The sequence below is a fragment of the Ammospiza nelsoni genome, chromosome 4 (genome assembly GCF_027579445.1).
Source record: "Ammospiza nelsoni isolate bAmmNel1 chromosome 4, bAmmNel1.pri, whole genome shotgun sequence".
NCBI lineage: Eukaryota > Metazoa > Chordata > Aves > Passeriformes > Passerellidae > Ammospiza > Ammospiza nelsoni.
In genome coordinates, this window is record NC_080636.1 from 64,256,914 (window position 1) to 64,275,970 (window position 19,057).

The 19,057-nt window shown below is 38.9% G+C and overlaps 1 long non-coding RNA gene across 1 annotated transcript in view; it reads right to left on the reverse strand.

Moving 5' to 3' along the window:
• Positions 1–387: 387 nt before the first annotated feature.
• LOC132072782 (uncharacterized) overlaps positions 388–19,057 on the reverse strand; it is a 58,741-nt gene continuing 40,071 nt past the window's right edge. Inside the window, exons 2-3 of the long non-coding RNA XR_009418389.1 lie at positions 13,286–13,434; positions 388–842 (exon numbers count right to left, since the gene is read on the reverse strand). This is a non-coding gene — a long non-coding RNA (uncharacterized LOC132072782). The remainder of the gene's footprint in view (positions 843–13,285; positions 13,435–19,057) is intronic.

The following is a 19,057-nucleotide window of genomic DNA, read 5'->3' on the forward strand; positions in this document are numbered from 1 at the left end:
CCTGCCTCCTGGGTCTGTGAGCCACATCACCTGACTCAGGACATCAGCAGAGCCCCATGAAATCATCCCCCTGCCAGGATCAACACCTCCCAACAGCCTCTGTGCTGTTTCACATAAGCACTTCTAGGGTGGCCACAAGGTCATTTGGTTGAAGAGGGAAATGTTTGGTTTGTGTTAGCTAAAATTAGTCCATGGGTGCAAAGTATTCTTTTACTTTGCTGGTAGAAGCTTGAGAGTAGCTGGATGTTCTAAATGGAAAACTTATTACTATAACAAGGAAATATCTTCCTTTCAAAAGCGCTGTGTCCTCCATGTGGCACAGAGCTCTCAGTTATCTTAAATGGAGTGGGGTTTTAAACAGAATAGGAGAAAGGCTTCGTGTTTGGATTTTTTTCTTTTGTATCATTTAATGTATTTTAACAAGCTACTGCATCGAGTTCAGTAAATATTGGGCAGATAAAAGCTAACTGGGCAAAGAGCTCTTGGAAAGAAAACATTAATGAACAAAAATTGATGTATTTCACACTTTTAGTTTTCCCCCAACACTTATTTGTTAACTTCCTTGAAGAAAGCAATTCTATAATAAAATATATGCAAAAATGGGGGAAAGAAATGTGGTTACCATGTAACAGAAATAAATGGCAAGCATTTTTTTTCTTTGTGGTATGATGATGTCACTTACTTTACCATCTGCAGCCACCTTAAAATCAGGGTTTCCATAAAATAACAACCCACAAGGACACCCCACAGGCTGTTGCAGTGGAGAGTCACTTTCCAGGCACATGTGCTCACAAGTCCTTGAGCTCGTCCAAGGCCCCAGCAGCTTTTCTCTCGCTAGCCTCCTGATAGAAAGAAAAACATGCCAGTGGGGTTCTCAGTAGAAGGGCACTAATGATCTTATACTCTTGTATGTTTGACTGCGGGTTGATATGAACATAAGTTCTCAGACCTTTCACAATCCATTCACTAAATGTACAATTATCAAGGACCCAAAACAGTCCATTGCAAGCAAAGTTGGAAATTTACAATAATAATTTCTTCTTTTGCCCATCAAGAAGCCAGAACATAGATGGGCAGCCAGGTTTCCGTTCCTGCAGCCCACCCTTTGAATTGTGCCTTCTCCCTGTTTTGCACAGCCAGTTCTCGCAGCCTCAAGTCCTGATCTCTTTACTTTCCTGCTTAGCTTGCTGGGAACACACAGCATGTTCACACCAATTTCTGTGTGTTCTTCCTTCAGATGCAGCTGATTTCCTCAGAGTTCAGTTTCAAGGCACTCCCATCCAAATGGGAAGGCACAAAGGGCAAATGACAATTTACAAGAGCTATTTAACCCTATTCTGTCAAATACCTAGGGATTACACTGATGATACTGCAGCATCATAGTTGTCAGCAGGGATTGATAATAGGCTTGTGGACAGATTCCCTACCTTATGACAGACTCAGGACAGATTCTGCACATGGGAAACAAGGTATGTTTCTGGTTTTACTTATTAAAACGTGAAGTTAAACATTCAGTTCATCTGCAACATGAGTTACTTCATTTCTCTGAATTGCATTATTATCTCTTAGAGGCATGTTATTTCAATAATTCTGTCCAGGATAATCCAGCACTTGGAATCAAGGGTACTGAACCTTTGAAAGCTAGAAACCACTTTATTATGAGACCAAGAGATGCAGAAATGAGAAAAAACCACAGTTTGAGAGACTGACATTTGTACTCTAACACATTAGTGCACTATGTTGGTTTTGACATAATTTGAAGTCTTGATGGGCTATTATACAACATCAGAAATTAATGACTTCCTATTTTCTATTACTTCCCCTTCACTTCAGAAATGGTTTCATTAAACAGACAGAGATGCCTGACTTTTCTCTAATTCAGCAAACCACTGACTTCAACAACAACAACAAAATCAAACCAAATCAATCTATTATTCAGTCCATTTCAGGAATTTGCCTGACCTCTAAAGCATATAACAAATACCCAAGCAGCAAGAACTCTGAGGGAAGAAAACGCATGCCTCAATCTTTCAATGTAAGCAGAGCAGTGTGTTTCAAAGTAAAAGTTACACAACATTGACATGATTCCAGCATTACATCAGTAGCACCAGTTTCTACAGCATAGAGAAATCAAGTCCTGGCACATCAGTCTACCCTTATCAGCCAAGCTACTTCCCCAGCTTTCCTCTTAGAATAAATCTCAACCCTCAAAATAGAAGAGTTAAAGGTGTGGTCTTCCTTACACAATCAACCCAGAATCTGGCAAGACTTGGAAGGCCTTAAAGGGTTAATTACACATCTGCTTCTGTTGGCATTTTTAAATTCTAATTGAAAAAATGAAAAGCTATAAACTGGATGACAACCATAGCCATCAACTGTTAATATTTCTGTTCATTTGTCATGCAAAATAAGGATTCCCATTTACTACTTTATTTTTAGAATTGCTTGCTCATAAGAAGCTTTGTATCATTATTTGTCAGTTTTGAACTTGAAAAATTTACACCACAGATTGTATTTACACTTTGCAGCTGGTCTAGGTATAACATTTTTCTATCACTTGACAGGATATATTTTCACAAATCTTTACATTCCATCAGATGCACAAAGAACAGAAAAATTATGCATTTTAATTATTTTTTTTAGAAATAAGAAATATGTTAGGATCTTTTTCTGTATCAGAGTTATTATTAGAAAAAAAATCAAAAATCATAACAACTAGAAAAGGAGAAAGGGAAAAATGATAGAGAAATATTGAGGTGCAAATGCTGCTTTCATAATCTTTGAGGTTGCTAGATGGAGCTGTCATGGACAGCTTGACATAGGTTCTTAAATGCTAGCCTACAGGAAAAAAAAATCTGTGGGTTCTTTTCATATGGGAGGGAGGTGAACTTGACTTTTCAAGTGTGTCAAAACTTAAAATCTTAAAATACTGTGCATACTGGGGATGATCTCTAACAGAGCAGAATCCTCAGAATGCACAAAGGGTGAGTGACCAAGAGCTTTATTTTTCCACTCTGAGAATGTATCAAGAGTCCAAAATTAACCAAGTAATTGAAAATTATAATAGAAGTCTACATCTGAATGCTGAAGGAAAACAAATTGAAGTGAGGGCAAAGACTTTTTTCAAGAAAATTGGTAGTCAACCAATAGAACGTTTTTCTCTTGGCATCTTCTCACACAGACTAGATAACTTTTTTTACACTAAATTAGGCAACCTGAAAAGGTATGAAGCTCAATATTCATAGAGTGAAGGGTTAAAACTCTATGAACAGCACCTATGACAGCTAGGAGCTCAAGGAATCTTATTTAAATAGTCTCTTTTCAACTTCCCATCTTTGAAAAACCTCATCAGGCTAAAAGAATGAAATAAGAAAAAGTTAAGGGCAATTTCTCCTCTACAAAACAATAAAAATTACATTTATTTCTCTTTTTACTTAAATTATTTTATCCATACAATATAAATAAGTCTGGTCCATAGCATCTAGCCATAAATAGAATTCCTCCAGGTATAGAAGTAAAAGTCTACTAAAAACTAGAGAAGTAACCTCCACACCAAATGAAACACAGGCTAGTCATCATCTCTTTTAGAACTTATTGCTATTTTTTATGTTGTCTTATTATAGCAACATTCTTTGCACCTTTTTTCTGAGCCAGAAGGTTTAATAAATGGTATATGTTGTCAAACTATAGGTACATGGCGTGAATAGGTACATGCAGGGAATGTAACCTTTCTCTTCTAACTCATGCTGCCAAATGACTTTCCAGGGTTTCGCTGAACAGGTGAGAAATGCACAAACTGCCACAAAGTAATGTGACAATTGGACCTTCCAGTCTAGAATACAGCAGAGACTCAAGAATATGAAAGAAGCTACTGCAGGTAGTTAAACAATCCATTGAAGATAACTAACACTTTAAAACATTTCATCTGAGAATACACCTCATTTCAGCTGTGGGCATGCTTGGGTTCAGAAGCTGGTTTCTAAAGTAACAAAGCAAATATGTGAGCTAACAGAACAAATAATAAAATACATCTAATTGAATTCCTCATTGCTAAAACCAAATAAAATAATCTTAGTCATGCTGATATCTATGTTCATATCCATTTTTCTATCTTCTGAATCTGGGCTTTTTATGTTAAATGCCAGCCATCAGCCACAGAAAGCTCATCACATTATTTAAAAAAATTTTAAAAAAAAAATCTAATCAGAAACCAAACACTCTGCAATAATATCTCCATAGAACAAAACAATACTGAAGGGCACGGCAAAACATGCATGAAATTGCCATTGACATCTATTAGGACTCAGTATACACCCAAAGGGCAGGATGTGGCCTCACAGAAACTGCTTCAGAGTGGTTTACAAAAAACATACCGGTTTACAGGCAAGTCCTTCGCCTCATACAGAACCCCCCCAGGTCAGCAGGATAGCTTAGTCTATAAAAGGGCTTCAGGAGGCAGAATTTTATGTGAATAAAAGGCAGATTAAAAGAGATGCTGTTTTGAACTTTCATTTATTTAGATTACTTTATGCAATGAAAAGTGCTTTCCTTAAACAAAACCTGTGAAAGGTACAGGGCTATGTCTCCTTTTCTTGTACTTCATATTTACTAAATGCTGAGTAATAGGAACCTAACCATAGCCTTTCCCTTAAAGCTAAAAAAATCTGGATATTCTCTCTATCAGCAAATAAAGATAAGAGCAGAATGCTGAAAATGCCAATTTTACTGCATATTTCAAGAGGTGATAACACATTTTTCATGGTAAATTCTCTTTTCTCTACCCAAAAAAATCAATAACTTAACCGTGCTCTTTTCCTTGAAAAAAAAACTCTGGAATTTTCTGAAAATATCAATTACAAAGTCATCTTGGTATTATTACAAATTTATGACCTCTCAAGAGCACAAATAATTTGTGATTATGGCATGGTGGGAATAAGTAAATATGCAACTATTTATGGTGGGAAAGCTTTTAGGAAAATTTTACTTCTGCAAATACACATGAAAATGCTCAAAACTAATTCAAGAATATGAAACAAGAGTGCTTTTATACCTATGCAAAGGTTCACATTCAGCCAAGAATTCCTCTTGAAGAGATGAAGCCTGCAATGGCTGAATACATGACATTTACAAATAAAAGCAGCTGGCTATGAGGAGTCTCTTAAAACTAATCAATTTTCCAATACATTTTATTATGGTTGTCAAAAATCCAATGATGCAGGTTAGTAGCATGGAGCTATAAAAAGCCCCACACACCATGCCAGCTGCATAATCTTTGCTTGTTTTAAAGTCTGACAGTTTCCTTTGATTAAAATAAGGATACTTCATTATGAGTATTAAGCATTGCTTTATGAGTTATGTAAAGTTTATGCTTTTTCATTTATGCTTTAGAATTTTAACCACATTGTCTCACTTATGCATAATCCATCAACCCAGGTGACAAATATTATTCTATATTTACACACTAGGAATATACAAGGAGCATAGTGTATTAGCAGCTGAAACTACAAACGTCACTGTCAATCAAACTGGCTAGCATAGGACCATATTTCTTGTCACCAAGAGGCTTAAAGCAAAGAATCTGTGCCTAATTCTCTTAAACCTTGCAGGTCAAAAGGTTTTAAAATTATTTTTGACACCATTTCTTTGCTTTGTCAACAGGCCTGAGTACTTTTTAACTTGTAAAGGATATCAAAAAGCTGCTCATCGTAACAGTCTGGCATTAGCAATTTATGGATTTAAAGTCTAGAGCACACAGTAATTCCACTGGTACAACAGCAGGCTGTTCTGGAGTGAGAAGATGGAGATGTGGCCCTTGGACTAACTTTTATTAATGCAAAAGCTCCAAAGCAATCAGTTGTGCTCCAGGCAAGCAGCACTTGCTGAGCTAAATCCACTGCACAGCCTGAAGCTACACCACGCTGCAGAACAAACACTCCATTGTCAGCACAAGCTGTCACAGAGACACCTTTCCTGCCCAGAGGTTTTATGCCTCTGTCCAGGTCCTGCTTTGCCCACACACTCTCAAACACAAAAATAGGATCGCTAAATGGCAGCAGCAATGTCCTTCTTATTTGCTGACGTACTCAGCACAGAGATAACCACCATCCTAGAAAAATCAGGGCTGTAAAAAAAAAATTTCAGAAGCCCAACAATTTGAGCCTTTCTTACTAAAGGTACTGCTCTGCAGCAGGCCCAAACCCCAGCTGAAGTTCTGGCCCCATCCTGACAGGTCAGCAGAAGGAAATCATTCCTTCTCAGCGGAGTTTTAAAAAATTCTGAGAATACTGAATTATTGGAAAACACATCCCCCACACAAACTGCTGGCTGCAGCTCTGGGGGCAGTAGCCAGCATCTTCCACTCTCTCTCCAGCAGTTTCAAGACACAGTCCCTGTGATCTGGCAATGAGCAGAGAAGACACACCATGGAGCAGGCAGCACAGCACCTCTCAGAGAGCCAGGAGCTCACAGAAGCCAATGCTGACCCACCACCCAGAAATTACAACACAAACCACTTCCCAGTTTGTCCAATAAAGCAAGGCTGCTGCATGTTCCCAGCAGAGTGAAAAGGTTTCTGTCTGAAAACAAAGACAGCATGCTGACCTGAGAGTTGATGTAAGCAATGAAAACACTTACATGGTGAAGAGAAATAGGGTGAATGTCAAGTAACAATGGGGAGAGCTTGAACTTGGTCATGCAAATAAAGATTTGAAGAGGAAAAGACAATAGAATAATATGAAGGAAAAAAAGTAAAAGATTAATGTGAAAGAAAAAAAAAGACAAGATATCAAGAAGGGAGAAGAACAAATAAGGAATAAAGAAAAATGTATTGTATGTACACTGAAGAGATGGTCAGGACTAGAGTTCACTGGCCCAAAATTACATTCAAACATCAGAATAAAAACAAGCAGTGAAGGACACTTTAAAATTCCAGAATAATAATGCCCATTTAACCATGTCCAGAGGTACTTATGGGATCACAGAATAATTTAGATTTGCAAAGACCTTTAAGATTATTGAATGCAACTGTTAGCCCACCACCGGCAAGTCTACAACTAAACCTCGTCCCTAACTGCCACTTCTATACATCTTTTGAAAACCTCCAGGGATAGTGAGTCCATCACTTCCCCATGCAGTCTGTTCCAATGTTTGATAATCCTTTCTGTGAAGAAATCTTTTCTTCAACCTAAACCTCCTCAGGCACAACTTGAGACCACTTCCTCTCATCCTATGCCTTGTTATGTAGGAGAAGGGACCATCCCCCTGCCTCACTACAACCTTTTTAGGCAGAGTCAGCTTTCCCAAGTCTCCTCTTCTCCTGACTGAACACCCTGAGCTCGTACAGCCACTGCTCAGAGGACTTGTGCTCCAGATCCTTCACCAATTCCACTGCCCTTCTTGGACTCACTCCACCACCTCAATGTCTTTCCTGTGGTGAGGGGCCGAGAGCTGGACACAGCACTCAAGGTGCAGCCTCATCAGTGCCACACAGAGAGGGCAACCCCTTCCTAGTTTGGTTGGCCACACTATTCCTGTTACAAGCCAGGATGCCATTTGCCTTCTCAGCAACCCCCAAAACTTGTCATGAGGGCTCCTGCTTTGTCAGGGAACAGGTATTTGAGATCCTGCAACTCTAGGCTTTACAAAAGTATGAACACTGTAAGAAAATCAGGTTCTCAGACAGAACAAAGATTATGCCTCTGTGACAGTGAAATTGGTGGTGCTTTGTGTGTGGTAAAGGAGACAGCAATGATGAGAACAGGTGCTGGTGTCCCTTCACCTTTGCTTTATTGCAGAGCTATCATTGCCAAAGACTACTTTCCTCCACTATTTTCAGAAGGCTGTAAAACATCAACACACAATTGACCCCAGGCTTTCCCAAATGTTAGGCATAAAGCAATTATTATTTACAGCAGCAACAATTACATGCAGCCTGGAAGACCCCAGCCTTTCTGGAGTCTCTTACCTCCACATTCTTTCCCAGTCTTACAAGAGTTAATTCTCCTGTCTGCCAAACTGCTTAATTCAGACACTGAAGCAGAGGGAAGAGAAAAGGGGGGAGTGTAGCCAACAGGACAACTCTATGCAGCCCCTAGAAGAGCACTGAGGCTGAATTTTGGCCCACAGCCCAGTGCTGGTGAACACCAGTGGCTTCAACTATATTAGATGACATAATCATAAGGTTATATCCATGTTCCTCCCTGCACCGTGTGTGTGCACTGTGTCTGGTTTTTATTTTGGTTAAGGGCAAGGACACTGCATTCAACAACCCAAACTGACACTCACAATTAAAACAGTGTATTTCATGATAGCATATACACTGAGACATAAATATCAAGTCTATTTAGATAAAAATTGTTGTGAACCAAACCAAAGGAGAGACAATGAGCTACAGAACACTTGCACATAAGGATCACAGCTCACCTTCCTTAACTTTACCCTGTTGGAGCCTTGTGTCAGGACAACAGATGACTTACCTGTTACACCTCCCTTCCTTTCCTGCATTGCTTTACTATGCAATTCAGAAAGCAGCACAGCCACAAGCTTCTCATTTCTCTGAAGACAGAGACAGACACAAATCTCACCCCAAGGTCTGACCTTTGTAAGGGTTGCAACTTGTCTGTCAGAATAGGGTAAGTGATAGATAACAGCCCATCATAAGGGCAGGAAGAAGAGGAGGAATAAAATATACCTTCCATACTGGAAAGCAAGAGAGATGAAAGGCAGAGATAAAGGATTCCTATCAAGAAACAAGGTGAAAGAGATACACATATCTTGGAAGCAGAGACTGCAAAGTTTGTGAAAAACAGGAGAAAAGGAGATCCTCAGTGAGAACAGAAACAGACCAGAAGAAAAACAGCAGCCATATGATGAACCCATTTTAACTTCAAAAAAAGGAAATATAGGAATTTACACTGTTAGTGGAGAACCAAAAAAAATTCAGATGTTTACAAGGTAAGCAAATAATCACTCTTAGTGGTGGATTACAAAATATAGTTCAACTCAAATAACTTCTGAGCAATTTGAAGTTTCTACTCTTCTTCCTCCTAATTCTTGCTTTCTTTACTATCTTTCTCTTCCTATCCCCAGATCAATTACATGTTCCTTTTTTTATAAAATTAAACATCAGTTTGTAGAAAAAGAATTATGTCCCTTTCAGTGAAATTGCCAAGGCCTTTACAACCCTTACTTTTCTCTCTTTCCCATTTAACAACTGCCAGTTCCAGTGTGCTCCTTTCATCCATATTAGGTGGCATTGCAGATGGTTCTGTTTTAGTGTAATGAAAGTGTAAGCTTTTCTGCTGATTTATAGCTGAATAATACTTATATTGCTTACTATACTACAGTTTTATATGTAACATAGAACTTCTCATGGTTCCTCAGATGTGTCTTAAAAAAAGCGGAATACAGTTTCCATATATAACAAAAGGGTAATGCTAACTGATAAAAGAACACTGCACAAGCAGTCATATTTAGATCTAAGAGAAAATTCAGGGAATTTCCAAAAAACTGCAAAGCAGAAGAACATTGATAAAGTGATGCCCTAACTCAGCCTTAGAGAGAAATTACAAGTTCCTTCCTTTGTAGGTGTGCCATGCATTGAATGCATGTCACACTCAGTTGCTCACTTTATTTGGTGCCTTCCCATATTTCTCTTGCTAGGGAGGTCCAACTGCTTTCAACTCTTTCTGTTAAAATAGTTGGAGCCTAAAGTGCAAAATTCTTTGGAAACATTTCCCTTTGTTGAAAAACGTACTGAGAAGTCATACCTGCAAGAAAAACAAGCTACAAATTGGCAACATCAGGTTTCAGAAATGATCCCTTTCCATTATTTAACTAATTCCATCTAATTCTCAGAAGTTTTGCTTGTCTGAGTTTGCTATGCTTCAGATATGGATCACGCAGAAGAAACTCCCAAACACAGAGGATCCAAAGGTACTAGGCAATGCAGCAAGGCTGTCAGACTTGTTAGGACAGATTCAACATTGATTCAGTGTGTACTCTGAGGAGGGCCCAAGAGCAGGCTTTACTCCAAACCTATTGAATCCTGGTTTAATTTCACATTTAGGCTGAGGTTTGGACATGTTCATATTTTTTTGGAAGTGATTCATCCAAAACTTTGAGTTATCCAGGAAAAAATGTGGGATTAAATTAATCCTAGATGTTAGTATTTAAAAAGGAAAAACCATGTTTAATATGATCTGAATGGCAGTAGAAACATGAAGCCACAGAAAAATGATACATCTATGGAACAATAGCATAAATTACTAAGATCAGTGCATCTTAAATAACAAACCATATTCAGAAACAGTCTCCAGGAGAGGGATCCTATACTGAGCAGAACTGGCTAAGAAACTAACTCAAACCTTGCCAGCACCATGACAAAGGAGCAGTAAGGGGCGCATCACCAGTCATGTACCAAATTAGCCCCACTAATGCAGCTGGGCACTCCATAACAGCTGCTTTTGGTTGCACATGCAGTACAGGCAGGCATGGAAACCCAATTCCATTTCACTCCTCTACACCCAGCCCCCAATAACCCACAGCAAAAAAGTGCTGCACTTTCTTGCCAAGACCAAAGATTCTGGGATTTTCATCTGGGAGGGAGGGAAGAAGGAGAAACAAAGTGTAGCCTGCAGCTGGTTTGGGTCTCGGGTGGGAAAAAAATTGAGAAGTCATAAACTATTGCATTCTTCAAGAGAAGATGGGCTCAGGAGTTTGGAAAGAAATTTCTGATTGCATTGAAAAGATTAAAATAGCGATAACAAAATGAGTTTCAGAAATGGAAAAGTGTCTGGAAAAGAAGTCTCCATATCTGCATATCTAATCTGCTTTACTTCAGCTGTCTAACCAAATGGTGATTCTGCACTGTAGGTTCCTATTAGAAATATCATATGGAAAGATAGGGTGCCAAAATATTTATTTCTACAGTGAAAGGCACATTAGGTGCTGAAACAATCATCAGTTTTGTTGATGTTTACATTGTGAATATTTAAGCTCTGGTAAAGTCTTAAGTGATCATTTTTGTTATGAAAAAAATGACAGGACATTTGTATTTTGAAAGCATCTGAATTTATCAGATTATGATTTTTAGCATATTTGTGGTCTTTCCCTGAAGCATATTGTTTGTGTGTGCCTGTGGAGCTCAAGTATTCCTATCCTGTAAGCCAAAGCATGTAAGGAAGAAAGCACTTTTATTTTCTAACTGGGCCTCTGCTGCTGTATACCATGGGCCTCTCTCTCTCTCATTGTCCAGCAAAGATCCACAAGCCACAGGGCCCTAAGCTGCAAAGTTGCACTTCTCCTGACCAGATCAATGACAGAAGGGAGCCTTGAATTGCAAGAGTCCCAAACCAGCTTGGTGTACCTTTCCACAGAGCTCTCCCCAGAAGTCTGCCTGAACACTTGCTTTAAGCACGAAAATTGAAGTCAATTGAAAGATGCTTGGGGTTAGTTAAAAAAAAAAAATTAAAAAGTTCCCTTTTCTGCCCATACACGAACTTGTGCAAAGCATTTAAGAACTCATCGGGGCAATGCAGCAGAGCAAAAGATGCAATAAAGAGTTCTAAGAAACCTTACAAAGTCAACATCATCCTTTCCTTCATATGCTGTCCCTTCAACTGACTGTCTGAAATGAGGTATTGACACTCAAACTCAAAATCTTGGTCCCATATGAGACTAAGAAAGTTGCTGTCACATTGCCATCACTTGTGCACATCCGAGGGAAGGATGGTCACCCAACACAGGGAACCAACCAAACAGGGCAGGCTGAGGACCATCACTACCCCATGCAACTTGCCTCAAATCCTTCTTCCTCTAAAAATGATATGCCACTGTGATATAGGAACTTTTGCAGAAGTCTGCTAAGCACTGCATGCTGACAATGCACAGGGACAAAGCCCAGCTGCTGCACAGGCTTCTTGCAGAGGAATGCACTTCCATGAACATTTGTGTGCACACCCAGCACGTCTTAAAATCAAAGGGGTAAAAACCAAAACAAGCCCCTTCTTCCAACGTGTCAAGTCACACACATTCAACAGGTGGTTTTCTGATACAACTCCTTCTTTGGACTTCTCTCCACTGGCCCCATAGCTTACATATTCCTAGCCTACTGCCGTAATTGCTTTGCTCCCCACTGCAAACACACACATCAAGAGAAACTTCAACAGACCCCAGAGTGCCCAGTATATCAAGTCACCTAGTAACAAAGAGGCATGACCTAAGCAAAATCTCACATTTTCAGGAATCTGGTTTTCTGTTCCCTTGAAAAAATCAAGAAGTTTTTCCTCTTCTTCGTAATTCAGCCAGTCTTGCGTTGTATTCTCCCAAATGATATTCCAACTTAACTTTGACTTCTCCTTCCCCCATCCATTTAAAGATTGGAATGAAAATATAATTTCCAAGTGTACTATTTGTTTTAACTGAAGTTCCATTTGGCCTGTTTCTTTCTCACTTAGATATTCAATATTTAGAATTCACAGTGGATTTACTACTTACACACAATCCCTCTATTTTTAAAAAATATTGCAAAATCAGAGGGTACAAATAAAAAGCTGATGAGAATGAAGGAATACAGGGGGGAGGACTTTCCATGAGGTTGGAAGCTGAAGCAGCTGGACATATTTCAGAAAAGAAGGAAATAAAGGCAGCACACAGGAAAAATTATGGAGTGAGGTATGCAAAAGACAGTCACAATAGCTATTTTTTCTTATCTAAATTCAAAACAAAGAAGCTTATTCAAATTTGTGGGCTCCTGGAAAATTAAAAAAAAATCACTCAACTGAAACACCATCATACAGTATACCACTAGACCAAGGAATTATAGGCTGCAGGAATTATTCAAACAAAATAAGGTAGCTGGATATATACAGGGGGATATATAGTTAGTACTGACAACTAATTTCAGAAAATTATTAAATCACATCCCATAAGATTTAAGACAAATTCTAAAAAAAACTTGATGACACAATGTTTTCCACAATCCGTCCAAAGTTCTTACCAAAAGCAGTAACCAACTATCCTAAACTGGAATAAAAACCAAATTATTTTGATAACAGAGGAAAAAATAAACAAGGCAGGACAGAAAAAAGTTTTGCTTCAAATCATATTCTTATTGAGTCTTCATTTATCTTCTATATCTCTATTAATGATCACATTTTTTCCATTGCACGTCAAACGGAAAAGAATTCATGAATGAATGACACATTAAAGAACTTCACGGACTATGAAAGAGTTGAAGAGGAAAAACCAAGCCAAATTCCTGTCTAAGAAATACATCACTGCTCACCTGCCATGAGGTGAACAGTATGGCTGGTGAAGCTGAGGATTTTGGTAGCATGGATCTTCATATCGCAGTCTTGTTGAAGAGATTATATGAATGGAAAAATCCCATTTCTTATGGATCATCTGATGGAAATTGGCTGAAGAATGTTAAGGCTGCAAGGCACACATAAAAAGAAAATGCAGTAGGGATCAGTTGAGAAAGTAAAATATGGAGGAAGAATTAAGCAAAGCACGGTCTTGTCACTGAGCTTTACACAGTTCCCTGAAACTGAGGAAACTATACAATAACCTGAGAGAAAGGAAAGATGTAGGCAGAAATTACAACTGAAAACTGAAAATCCCAGAGACCTGATTTAAAAATTAGTTTAATTGTTTATGAAAACAACTACTTTGTCCATTCAAAAAGAGTTGGTGGATTCAGAGAGAAAGAAGGGGCAAAAGGTAGGTTTTTCTGGTTGAAACCAAATAATTAAAAATACTGCATAAAGATCTGGGATGCAGACTATTTTTTAAATTTGTTGAAAGTTTAAGTAGGTGCAGGAAAGAATAAAAAAAAACATTTTAAAGGCTAGAGAAAATTCTCAGACTTTAAAGGTTAAATCTGCTAAATTTATTAAATCAGACTATGCTGGTATCTTCTCATAAAAAGTACAAAATCCTAAAGGATTTCTTTGAACCAATGCTAAAAGTTATAAATAGTACCCTGCAAGAAAAGCTAGCAAATGAAGATAAAATAAAATAGTATTGTTTTGGTTTTTGAACAGTGACGTTGATTAACCTTGGTGGCAACTAAAATAGAAATGGAAAAGTTTTTATTGTTTCAAATCAAGACTGTTTTGGGAAGATGTGTTTCAAATTAAAACAAGCAGTGGGGATCAATGCCTGTGTGTTGTTTCTATCAGGTTTTTTGTCCTGATGAATACAGGCGGTTAGATCCGATCAGATGATCTCTCCTGGCCCTTAGTCCTCTGCATCTTGTACTTGTAGTTCTGGTTGCATGTCCCATAAGACTCAAACATATTCCATTTAGTCATACTTACACCTAAGACTAATCCACATTTTGTTACACTTTCTCCTCCCTTGCAACTGGCAGATGACATATTACCATTTTCCACCTTCTACTCAAACATCACTTTACCCTTTCTATGCAGCTTGTTATTGTGTAAATAGCACTACCACATGTTTTACATCTTCTCCCTCTGGAAATGAAGATGATGTTAGCACACTTACACCATCCTGCACCTATCCTCTACTTGTATGTGGTTCAAACAGAAATTAGTAACACTAATAAGAACCTAACCTAGAGCCAGATTTTGACATAACTCTACACAGAAGCATAAGATCAGGAGTGCCTTAAATCATCTTGGCATGCACTCAACACTGAGGCAAAACTAAGCATACATAAATTGTTCTGTTTAAACCACTGTTAAGATTTAGAAAGAGAAAGGACCCCAGAGCCTGCCAGATAGCCAAGTAAAGAACAGAATTAAATTACTGTTGATTGCTAACTGGTGTAAATGAACACTAAATTAGTAGGCCAAGGAAATCACCTAACTACATGAAAAGGTCTGATACAGGAACAAAGAAGCCTGCCATCCCAATAGCTTCACTCTGAGAAGACAACAGCAGCATAAGCTGTTGCTGTAACTCTTGGTAGTAACTCTGTTGTGATGTATTCCCTCACCAAGCAAACAATGAGGATGATGAGCAATAAACATCACATTTGCAAGTCCATCAGCATCTTTCAGGGCTGATATTCCCACAAGCTAGGACTGAATTTCAAGCACTGTGCATTAAAATATACTACTCACATAGTGACCTCAGCATTTCCATTTTCCAGTTTTGCACATTAATTCCCTCTATAGAACAGCCGGGCTCTAACGTTATTTCATAGGGTGTGTCATTTCAGTAAGCTTAACTGATGCTCAGCAGCACCTGAGAGAGGGCCAGTTATTCTTATCCATTTACTGGACTTAAATGGGAAGATCATGCTATTCAAAAAGCAGCTATACCACCAGAGCTACTTCTGCAGCTCGGAGAGAGGGTGTCACCCAGATGCATACAACTCTTGTTGCATAGTCCTTTTCCTCACTCTAACTCACCCTGTCAGCCAACACATCGTCTGCACACGATGTTTTCAACTGTTTTAATTTGTGCCCCCACAATGAATTAGAAAGGCAAATCTGAATGCTCTTGTTCCTAATTATCCTGTCAGCACCAGCAGCCAAAGAATTATGGATTTAGGTGCTCAGATTTATACCACACTTAAACACAGCACAACTGATTGAAACACCTTAGGAAAGCAGCAAGTACCAAGCTATGGGAAGTGCAACCAGAACCACAAATGGACATAATGCAGCAGAGCAGCCGCCTCTGATATGCACCAATAAGGATATACAAGTGTCCTTAATGGGATTTACAATGTATATATTAAGAAGCTAGAACAATTTAACAAAATTGCTGTACTGACAATCTTAAAGCTAACTGCATGGGTCCTGACATCATATTTGGTGTGGGAGGATACTACCACAAAGAAGTGCATTCCAGACAACTCATGTCCATGTTTTGAATAAGATGTGATTTATTTTTACTTTTGTTTTGTATTCTTACTAGGGAATAAATAACAAAATAAAACATGTCACATTTTATTTATTCTTTTTTGGCCTTTCCAGCTAAGCTGTTCTTAGTCTGCAAACATTTAACATTTTCAGCATCAGTGCTTTGCCACAGAAGACATCTGAGGGTTATCCTCTTCCCTTAACTCTAATAAATTATATAACTCAAAGGCTGATCAAAGCACTCTCTCAACTTGAGCAAAGTAATGAAAGAAAAGTTTAAATTAGAATCGTTTAAATATCCTCAGTATTGAAAATGTGGCTATGCATGGCAGAGAGAGGAGGGAGTTGGGGTTTGTTGCTGATTTTTTTTTTTAATTTTTAAACAGACATAATCAAATCTCTTTTAAAGTTGCAATTAATTCCTAGCTGGGAGAGAGCATAACACATATGGAATTCAATTCCTCTTTGAAAATCATATGTTTGCATTCCTCCTATATGATGATTTTTACCACACCAGAAACTTCCTAATTAATTGCAACCTACTTCACTATACAGAAACAGATGTAAATAAGATTTTTTTTCTAGTCACTATAACCAGCCTCGCTACACATGTACATAAAGGAGAGCACTACTGGCTTTGTGCACCTACAGACTAAATTGCTTTTCACCACAGGCTAGGGGATGAATGGACCAGCCTGGAGGTTCTGGTGGAGGAGAGGCTGGACAGAGCCCAGCAATGTAAACTTGCAGCTCAGAAAGCCCAACCTGTCCAACACATCAAGGGAGGTAATCGTACCCTCCTGCTCCCCTCTGGTGAGACCCCACCTGCAGGGCTGCATCCAGCTCTGGAGTTCCCAGCACAGGAAGGACATGGACCTGTTGGAACAAGTCCAGAAGAGGCCACCAGGTTGATCAGAGGAATGCAAGACCTCTTCTATGAAGGAAGATCAAGGGCATTGGGTTTGTTGAGCCTGGAAAATAAAGTCTTTGTGGTGACCTAATTGTGGCCTTCCAGTACCTCTAGAGAGCCTACCAGAAAGCTTTTACAAGGGGTGTAGTGACAGGACAAGGGGGAATGGATTCAAACTGAGAGTTAGTTTGGACTAGAGGGAGAAATTCTGAACCATGAGGGTGGTGAGGCACTGGAACAGGTTTCCCAGAGAAGTTGTGAATGCTATCTCTGAGAGTGTTCAATAGCATGTTGGATGGAGCACTGAGCAATGTGGTCTAGCAGATGTCCCTGTCCATAACAGAGGGGCTGCAACTAGATAATTTTAAGGTGCCTTCCAACCCAAATCATTGCACGATTCTATGATCTCCTGCAAAATATCAACAGCTGTTTTTCCCCATTGAATAAAGCAGCAAAGTAAATTTCCATAACATTTCATTCAGTCCTACTCTCACTCTACTCTAAGAAAAGTCAGTGCTTAGGCAGAGCTCTTTAAACAGCCAACCTGAAGCAATTCCGACTTGTAACAAAGTGGCTCTAAGGGATGAAACATAAAACGTGACTTGAAAAAGTAACCCCTCTACATATTTTGCTTCAGAGTCGGGGATATTTTCAGAACCTGAGCATTTGGGAAAACCTGCCAAGTGACTGAGCTTGGTTTTAAGTACAAAAAGGCTGGCAGAATCACAGGAGAGCCTAAATTATTGGAGAACTTAAAAGTGAGAAAAAGCTAAAGCAGTAAAACCCAATGAAAACAAAATATTGGAGACTGAAACATGCCCAGGAGAGGCAAACATGGCCTAATGCCAATCAACATCAGCTTGAAAGATGGTACTTATTAAGAAGAGAGCTTCATACTCAAGAGACTGTTTTGGAGTAAGCCACGGAATCAGGAAGAGGGTAGCTCAGATGATGGATATTACCAGTGGAATACTCACAATAGGCTTGTTAACAAAGAATCCTGAAAATATTAAAAGACTAAAGAGAAAGATGATCCATTCTCTCAGTCCAGCTCTATTGTGGCATCTGATTTTTTTATTTAGACATCATTAGCTGTAAACTAATCCATTGTCCCAACAGGATTTTCTTTGGGGTTGAAGGCTGAAGGTCTCCACGATGAAGAAGAGCTGGTGTTTTAAATCTGAGAAGCATTACACTTCGCTGGGGTAGTACCCCTTAGCTTATACAATATCATAAAAAGTAAACTAGGACTTGCAATATCATAGATGTTTTTGCAAAGCAACCCCAAAAGGAAAGGAACCTCCTGCTACACAACCTACAGCACCTCTGAAAGGATCATTATTATGTTAGGAAAATTCAATCAATGTGATTTGTATGAATATCCAATTTTTTTATCAGTTCAGCACTGGATAAGGATTTGGGAAACCTACATTGAACTTTTGTTTATAGCAGAGGTTTCCGGGGACCTGACAAACATCATATTTTTTGGCATCTTTGCTCATAGGAAAATACAGGAAATAATTCTTCCCCAGTCTGCTAAATATATACCAGTTGTAAATTCACACTGCAGCTGCACAAGTCACTGACGCAGCATTTCCCACTGGATTGTTTCAGGCTCCATGGTAAACATTAAAACTTGTTTTAACATCCATCCATTAAAAAATTTCTGGCCTTTTGAACCTTCATTATATGTCTGTCCTACCGTGGCTCAATAGTTTGCAGGATGTGTCTCCATGCACGGGCAGGTCTACAGACCAAAGAAAGAAGCCTTCTCTCATAACACCAAAACCACTTCACCACACAAGCTTTTCCTACTTCTCTTCCCAAAACTAGTTTTGTTTCATCATATGCAAGGGATGCATGAGAACAGGAAGACAAACTAAAACTCCTTTTGATAATAAAACCATAAAATGATGGGAAATCAGTTGAATATCTTGCCTCAGCCTTTTCCCAGTCCTTGTCTAACTGATTATCTTCAGGACTCTTTAGGGCCACTGCATTACCTTAGAATTCTTACTCATGATGTCTCCGTGTCACAATGCAATCAGCTCTCAACTGCCAGCACATCTCATTCCTCATCCTCTGTGTCAGGGCTGTATGAGCCTCACAGCAGTGTCTTCAAAAAAACAACAACAAAAAGCCCCCACACCATATTTAAGAATATCCAACTGTTTCACATCTGCACTGTACTCAGCCAGATTGAAAATGTGTTCTGAGTAAGTGATGGAAACAGGTCAGTGTAAGTACTTGGCAACAACAACAGACATGGCAGTGTCCCACGTTTTATTTCAAAAGCTAGCACACAGCC